Genomic DNA, 10,000 nt, shown 5'->3' with positions numbered 1-10,000 from the left:
AGAAATAGATCCTCTAAGAATTGAAGGACGGTTAACGAATAAAAAAAAGGAAATATGCAACATATTAGCAGAAAAATATAAGCGTGAATTTACGCCAAGAATTGAGAATAAGAACAATGAAACAGAAATGAGAGAAGAAAATATTGAATATCTAACGGATATAGATATTAATGAAGCAGATATTGTGCAGGCTATAAGCAAAATTAAAAATGTTTTGGCGGCCGGACCAGATGGAGTTCCAGCGATTTTGTTAAAAAAAAAACTGCACACACTATCGCGAAGCCGCTTGCAATACTGCTAAGACAAAGTGTAGATATGAGAGAGATATATGTTAAACATAAATTACCATATATAACTCCTATTTTCAAAAGTGGATCAAAACTAGAAGCAAGCAATTATAGACCTGTTAGTCTAACATCACATATTATGAAAGTATATGAAAGGGTAATAAAAAAGAAAATAATGAATCATTAGGTTAAAAATAATTTGTTTAATATAGGTCAACACGGTTTTGTTCCCGGAAAAAGTACACAAACCCAACTGATAGCACACTATGAAAACATATACAAAAATATGATAAATGAAAAAGACACACATGTGATCTATCTAGATTTTGCAAACGCCTTTGACAAGTTAGACCATAATATATTAGAGAAAAAAATGAGAAAACATGATATTGTGGGAAAGATAAGAAAATGGGTAAAAGAATTCTTGCAAAACAGAAAACAGATAGTGGTTGCAAATGACGAGAAATCAGATGAAGCTCAGGTAATATCTGGCGTGCCACAGGGTACAGTATTAGCTGCACTGCTGTTTGTTATTATGATCTCAGATATAGACTGTAATGTTAAAGACTCTGTAGGGAGAAGTTTTGCCGATGACACAAGAATAAGTAGAGAAATTACTTGTGATGAAGATAGGAACTCATTACAAAGAGATCTAAACAAAATATATGAATGGGCGGAGATAAATAGGAAGGTATCTAACTCCGATAAATTCGAATCAATAAATTATGGAAACAGAGAAGGAATGGTATATGCATACAGGGGACCTAATAATGAGACAATCACAAACAAGGAAGAAATTTGATACCTTGGTGTAATGTTAAACAGGAATATGTTATGCAACGACGAAATAGCAACACTGTTGGCTAAATGTAAAGCAAAAATGGGAATGCTATTCAGACACTTTAAAACAAGAAAAGCTGAACACATGATTATGCTTTACAAAAATTATGTACGTAATACACTCGAGTACTGCAATGTGATATGGTACCCACACTATCAAAAGGATATTACACAAATAGAGAGTGTACAAAGGTCCTTTACTGCTAGAATAGAAGAAGTTAAGGACCTTGACTACTGGGAAAGACTGCAATTTTTAAAATTGTACAGTCTAGAAAGGAGAAAAGAATGCTACATGATAATAAAAGCATGGAAGCAAATCGAAGGAATTACTGAAAACATCATGGAGCTAAAAATATCAGAAAGAGCAAGCCGAGGTAGATTAATAGTGGCCAAAACTATACCAGGAAAACTAAGGAAGGCACACAGGACATTAATCCACTATGCACCAGCATTGATAATGCAGCGACTATTTAATGCGCTGCCAGCTCATCTAAGAAACATATCAGGAGTGAGCGTAGATGTGTTTAAGAATAAGCTCGATAAATACCTAAGATGCATCCCAGACCATCCAAGACTAGAAGATGCAAAATACACCGGAAGATGCATTAGCAACTCTCTGGTGGATATACGAGGTGCCTCACACTAAGGGACCTGGGGGAACCCAAACAAAGAATAAGGAAATAAGATAAGGTAAGGCTCTCTCTCTCTCTCTCTCTCTCTCTCTCTCTCTCTCTCTCTCTCTCTCTCTCTCTCTCTCTCTCTCTCTCTCTCTTTATATAAATATATATATTATATATACATATATATATAATATATATATATATATATATATATATATATATATATATATATATATATATATATATATATATACACATATATATATACATATATATATATATATATATATATATATATATATATATATATATATATATATATATATATATATATATCAAATAAGCCATATATTTTAATACATTAATGTCTAGATTCTCTTAACGACCTCGGGATCAGAATCTCGAGGCGAAATCTCTCAAAGACAATAGCATCAGACCTGGTCCAGGACTCTTGTATGACATTGACCGTACCATTTAGCCTCGAAGAAAGATAAAAGTCAATGACAATTCTTCTGTACATATACTTTTCGAATTGAGGTTTTTTGTACTTAGAAATGAAATCAACCCATCTTCACCATCGTAGCTAATTGGTAGGTTTGTGACTTGACATTCGATTAATGATAAATTTTGGACATTTAAACATGTTTTTCCATATTTCAAATAAGCTATATATTTTATATAGCAATGTCTGGATTCTCTTAACTACCTCGGGATCAGAGTCTTGAGGCGAAATGTATCAAAGACAATAGCATTTGATCGGCTTGGTTTCGAACCCTGGTCCAAGATGCTTATATGACAGTGACCGTCCCATTTATGGTATGGTCACTGTCATACAAGCAGGTCTCGAAACCCGGCCGGTCGTTAAGAGAATCCAGACATTACTGTATTAAAATATATGGTTTATTTGAAATATGAAAAATACTTTTAAATGTGCAAACTTTATAGCACACACACACACACACACACACACACACACACACACATATATATATATATATATATATATATATATATATATATATATATATATACTACAAAAATCGCGTTACGAGGTATAGTGGAAAATGATTGTCCAAACGGCATTTAAGCGTTGGTAGTGTGTGTCTTGGTACCTAATTCCTGTTGTTGTGTAGGCTGCGGCCAATGAGATCTCGGTATAAGGTAAAACTTGGTCGATGTTCGAAGGGGTATTTAACAAGTGGTCACTTTCTAGCGCACATTAGCCTAAGCAAGTTTTTTTTTCATGATTAACATGTGTTAATAGAATATTATTTTATATCCAAAAACTATTTCATATCTAAAAATAAGAGTGAGATTCGCCACTGAAATTGAGGTACGCCGCATTATTGCCGCATATACACAGGTTTCCATAGTTTTTTTTTTTTATTACTGTGATTGTTTTATAATCAATGGTTTTTACTGTACATTTTCTTTTAGATTATGTAATGTTACGTAAATTGTACTATGTATGATTTAATGGAATATGCAATGTTATCAATACTGTATCTCTAAGAATTACTGGAAAAATTAACCTGGCCTCAACCCGCACGGTGCGCTAAAATGTATTCTAATGTTTTACTATAAGTTTATACCAAGGACTACCATTATATACATGTAGAAATTGCGTAGTGGAGAGTGGACTGAATGTATTAAGGTAGAGTCACACATGCATGTTCTCACCCGGTATGTCCTCCCGTATGCCCATACGCGGCCAAACGTGCGTTTTTAACCACGCCCACACAGGTATTGAATTGTGCCGCACAACGTTGCACCTACGTTGCACCTACGCACGTCAGTATGACGTTAGTACTGCGTTAGTGTGACGTAGTGCGTGAGTGGCAGCCGTTGTGCGTTGTACTTACGTTGTGCATACGTTATGTGGACCTACTGTATGGACATACTTCCAGGTAGTACGTGAAGGGTCACGCAAGCATAACGTCTTTACTAGGTATGGTGACGTAGGTGTTACGTCAAGTGCCGTCAGAGCTACATCAGAGCTACATAAGAGCTACGTCAGAGCAACGTCAGAGCTACGTCAGACTTTCGTCAGAGGTATATCAGCGCGAGGTTGGTGCCAGGCATGCCTCCTCTATACTCCCAGGTATAAAAAGGGTGCTGGGCGGTACCTGACAGTCATTCACCATCCAACTACTATTTTTAAAATATTTTATTTTTCCTTATTTCCTTTCCGCACTGGGCTATTTTCCCTGTTGGGGCCCCTGGGCTTATAGCATCCTGCTTTTCCAACTAGGGTTGTAGCTTAGCATTTAATAATAATAATAATAATAATAATAATAATAACCGAAATCGAATGGTTATTATCGGGATGAAGTTTCACACTTGCTCTGGTTTTACTATATTTGGTAGCTCCTTTGTTTCTTCGTGTTTTAGGGTTTTTTTTTTATGCATGTTTAGGCCAGCCGTACGGCTCTCTCTGTCACACTGAAGCCACGTTGCCGCGCCGCTGCCTTAACGCTACCTGGCGGTGGTGTGGGTTGGCGTGTTTGGCGGGGAAACAGCCACAATACGTGAAGATGGCGTTGGGCTTCCTTAGCACTGACGTTATACATTACGTATGTTCACGTATGTTCCGGTTGCCCCTAGGTTGGCCTCCCGTGCGCCCAACGTATAGTCAAGTACAATCACGGATACGTGACGACCCACGTATATTGTGAGCTGCCCACAATATACGTGGCCCTCGCCGTACCGCCAGGTATCCACGAGGTACCGTTCATACGGCAAGGTACGTCCTAGGTTGCTGGGACGTTTCCACAATTACTGCGTTGCACGAACCAGCGAACTGCGTTGTACTGACGTTATACGTGCACTTTTTGATACGTGATAATACGGCTGGCCTAAACATGCATGTGTGACTGGACCTTTAGATGGATAATTTTTTGTTACATGAGCTGTATACGTAAGGGCTAACCAAAAGGTTTTCAACACTAGATATACCATATTCCGTTTTAGTGTTTCAACATAGGTAGCCTAAAATGGATTTCTTGGGTTGAAACGAATTCAAACTAGGCTGAATAAACAAACATACTCATACACACACACACACACATACACACATATATATATATATATGTATATATATATATATATATATATATATATATATATATATATATATATATACACACACACACAAAGTCAATGTGCCTTTCCTCAAACTGCTCGTAACGTTAAAACTGGTAATAGGACATAAGACTAGAATGTGGTATGTCCTTTATTAGACTCAAGGCTAAGATTAAATTGGCATTAGCGTCATTATAGTAAACTTCTCTAACTGACTAATTTCCCAAGGGCAATCTTTGGGTCCATTTATAGAATTTTATATCATTGTTACAATAGTTAACGTGAAAACATCCCTTCCCTTTTTATATGCATTAATTAACCGTATATTACACACAGAGTACAAAGGTTTTATTTCGCATACAAAATTCCATGTTTACTTAATTTACAACGCTACTGTATATGGTACATGTCACTTGCAATTCACATGTTTTTTTATTATCGTATGCAACCAAACAATTTGTCCGAACACATGCATTTATACATATGTGTATGTATGAATGTTATGTATGTATGTGCTGTTTTGTTTCAGGGAGTGGCTCTTTTAATCACGTGTACTTGTATGTATGTATGTATGTATGTATGTATGCATGCATAAATATAAGTATATATATATATATATATATATATATATATATATATATATATATATATATATATATATATATATATATATATATAGGGTGTCTCAAAAAAATTTACTCACTCTTAGAATTATGAGAAAACCTTTATTTATGGACATAGAACGAAATGAAATAGCATCGAATACATGAGACAAATGTTCAAATTGATGACTATTATAAATGTACTCAGTCTTTTTTTGTGTTGCAGATATCCTGAATTACTGAAGCTAATATATTATTATTATTATTATTATTATTATTATTATTATTTTTATAATTGTTATCATTATTGGTATCAATGATATTAATAGTTAGAAAAGCAGGATGCTATAGGGACAAAAGATCCGACGGGGAAAATTAGCCGAGAGAGGAAAGTAAACAAGAAAATAAATAAACTACAAGAAAGGTAAAGAACAATTGAAATAAATTATTTAAAAAAAATAACATTGAAACAAATCTTTCATCTAATGTATAAACTGTAAAAACTTAAAAAAAAGAAAAAAAAGAGAGAAATGAGATATATAGAATTTAAGTGCACCCTCAAGCAACATAACTCTAACCCAAGACAATGGAGGACCATTAAAGGAGGCTATGTCACTACTCAAGACTAGAGAACAATGGTTCATTTTGGAGTGTCCTTCTCTAAGAAGAGCTGCTTACCATAACTGAAGTCTCTTCTACGCTTAATATGAGGAAAGTAGCCACTGGTGTATTAAAGTGCAGTAGCTAACCCCTTGAGCAAAGAAGAATTGTTTGGTGATCTCAGTGTTGTAATGTGTACTAAGGCAAAGGAGAATGTGGAAAGAATAGGCCAGATTATTCGGTGCACGTGAAGGCATAGGAAAAATGAGCCGTAACGAGAGAGAATGGATCCAATGTAGGAGTGTCTGGCATATCAAAGGATCTCTGGTGCTCTGACCAACCTACTACATATAAGTTTATGTAAAGTATATGTATATATAAATACGAATATATATTCACATCATGCACATAAATGCATGTATATATATATATATATATATATATATATATATGTATGTATTACATATATGTGTATATTTATATATTACACACACACACACACACACACACACATATATATATATATATATATATATATATATATATATATATATATATATATATATATATATATATACAAAATCATACTCCCTTCTCCCTTTTATCTAAAAATAGATACTCCGAGTAATTTCTGATCTATTTTATTTTTCAATCATCATTGAACTATGCCTTGTTTATGGCACGGTAGTTCAATACCCGAGAGGGAATACTCATTGTTAGATTTTTAGTAGTTTTAACGTTCAGAAAATCATTCATCTGAAATGCTCTAACATAGAGTTCTTTAGGTCTACGACTTAAGTAGTTTAATGAGTAAAAGTGGTTTAAAGACCGTTCATGAATAGCAGAGGCATGGGACAGTGACATCACCCTAGCAAGCAGTACAATGCCCTAGAGACTGACAATACATATTGTACACCTAGCAACAAAACCGGTGTCGCCTCGCCAGACCTGTCTTAGAGAGATCATGCCCTTCTTGCCCTGAAAGGTGGCTGACGTTTAAACAAAAAAGACATCGTTTGATGGTTCGAATGTGAAGGGTAGAGAAATTACCAATAGCACTCAAAGAAATGCGATGATTAATGATATATATATATATATATATATATATATATATATATATACATATATATATATATATATATATATATATATATTACATATATATATATATATATATATATATATATATATATATATGTACAGTATATATATATATATATATATATATATATATATATATATATATATATGTATATATATATATATATATATATATATATATATACTGTACATATATATATAAATATATATAGATATATACATATATATATATATATATATATATATATATATATATATATATCTATATTTATATATATATATATATACATATATATATATATATATATATATATATATATATATATATATATATATATGTATATATATATGTGTGTGTTTATATATATATATATATATATATATATATATATATATATATATATATATATTAGAGAGATAAAGAGGTCTCATCTCTTATTCCTATAAGATATGCAATCGTTTTCGATAATCGTGATCGAAAAGTATAATCATACTGATATATTTTAATTCCTTAATATATTTCTCTATAGTACATCCTTAAATACTGTGGGATCTGACTATTCCAATTAATATAAGTCAAAATGATATAGCCTTCGTTTGCATTATCCTTGCAGCTGCTCTCTCTCTCTCTCTCTCTCTCTCTCTCTCTCTCTCTCTCTCTCTCTCTCTCTCTCTCTCTCTCCTACCTGTGTCCATTAGTTAGATAACGACACACTTTTTATGTTATTTGGATGTGTCCAAGGATCACACAAAACCGATAACTACTTTGCAAGCTTGCCTTGGATTTGCATTTCTTTTGGGGGAAAATCCCAAGTTCCAAAGATCTTCAGTAACTACCTAAAAACACAAGCAAACCTAAACCACGTGGTTTCATTTTTTTTTTTTTTTAATCAAATCGCGGTTTGGTTATGGATGGTTTATTACTTCACTGCCCCCCCCCCCCCCCCGGGGCCATATTCCCTCATATTGAATCGTAACAGCAGTAAGGAACCAATGTCTTATTTTATTTCATGAACGCTCACAGCGATCAGTGGTTCTTCACCTTTTTTTAGTGGATGCTCTCTTTTCAAATCAGCATAAAATTCTTGTACCCCTGAAGTGTTGAAATACAAGAGAAATAACGCGTAAATGCTATGACATAAAGTGGATTTGATGTGTATGAAATGAAAAATTGCTTCTAGGACAAATGCTGTATTACCGTTTTCACAGGAAAAAAAATAAACCTGCGAATAAAACCAGATATTTTTGTTTTAATTATTCATATTCATATGGTTAGGAATCGACCACACACCTCTTCAGGGAACAGGCACCTATGTTTAAGAAACATCGAGCGAAGTCAATCATAACTTTGTTGATACCATTGTCTTGAATTGTGGCTATTAAGTATTGCTGTCCGTCTATCTGTTATTTAAGTTTTGTTTTCGGTTCAGCTTGTAAAGACTAAAGCTATTTGTAAGTCATATATGACATCACATTCCGACAATTAAGACCAATTATTGAAAATGATATCCCTAATTACGAAAACTTTGTTACTTTGCTACCGGAAGAAATAAGTCAATAATTTTGATCTTACACTTTTCTTGCATCTTGGTTTGGTTTTGAAAGGCCGGCGACCATAAAATTTGTTGGTTACCGATTCTTTGGACAATTAGTGTGAATATCTAAAACCAGCCCAATCCACATCTTTAGCCTGGACTATACAGGTATATGTTACCCAAAACAAATGTTACTCGCCAAGTTTTGTAACAGATGTTTATATTAGTCATCATGGCTACAAATTAGGAATTGTAATATTTAATTATTCTAGTCTGGGAAGACACTATAGGATACCCTAATCTAGTATAGGATTTGCATATATGTCAAAACTTAGTTGAGTTACCAGCAATAGTTTTTTAAACATCGCCATCATTGCAATTGGACGCATTCCATGCCATATTGCATGTAAAAAACTAATAAATGAATAACAAGTTGATTTATTTCATGGAATTATTAATATTAATTGTTATCAATAAGGGTATTACCATCATCATCATCACATCATCTTCATCACTTCCCAAATGTTGATAAGAAGCAAACCTCGTAAAGCCATATATTAAGGTCACTCAATTACCACCTCTCCACCATTGTCTTTAACCACCACCAGATTCTATCCTAACCCCATCCCCACATGTTCGAGGTTTAAAGGTCTCGTAGTTATGGTAAGATCCTTCGGGTGGAGGTTAAAAAACAAAATACTAAGACGACAATATTTCATACATTTGTTCTCTAGGTATTTACAATAATTTCATAACTACAAATAACGAAGTAAATATGCTAAAAACTGATTGAACACATAACGAGAGTAATGGATTTCTTGAAGAGGTTACTTGGGGAACACCTATAAGGTGTTGGATATCAAGCCATAAAACATCAAATAAAATCATAATAATACGAAGAGTCAATGCTAAGGAAATATTTCCTTTTGCCTTGGGGAGGGTAAAGGCAGCTAAACTCCAACCTATGAGCATTGAGCAATCGTCACCAGGGAAGGGGGTTCGTTTGTAAGTGAGCGACTTGCCCAGATAATTTGATTGATTGATCGATTGATTGATTAGGAGTTTTCTGGTGTCCTGACCTCTAAGGTTATTGACACCAAATCAGATAACATGAGTAAACAATGTGTTAATAGTATAATATTTATACCCTACATCCTATATACCATACCATCACTATAATAATACACCACTGAACACTTTCATTGCATGCCATTTCATATATTTTATTTTTACCAATCACTTCTGAAACAACATTGATTATGGTGACTGATGATACAATTTAAATCTCCAACCTTAAACTGATATAATCGATATGGCAAATAATACTATATTCT

The sequence above is a fragment of the Palaemon carinicauda genome, chromosome 11 (assembly GCF_036898095.1).
Source record: "Palaemon carinicauda isolate YSFRI2023 chromosome 11, ASM3689809v2, whole genome shotgun sequence".
In the NCBI taxonomy this organism is placed as follows: Eukaryota; Metazoa; Arthropoda; class Malacostraca; order Decapoda; family Palaemonidae; genus Palaemon; species Palaemon carinicauda.
Note: the sequence above shows the minus strand (reverse complement) of the source record.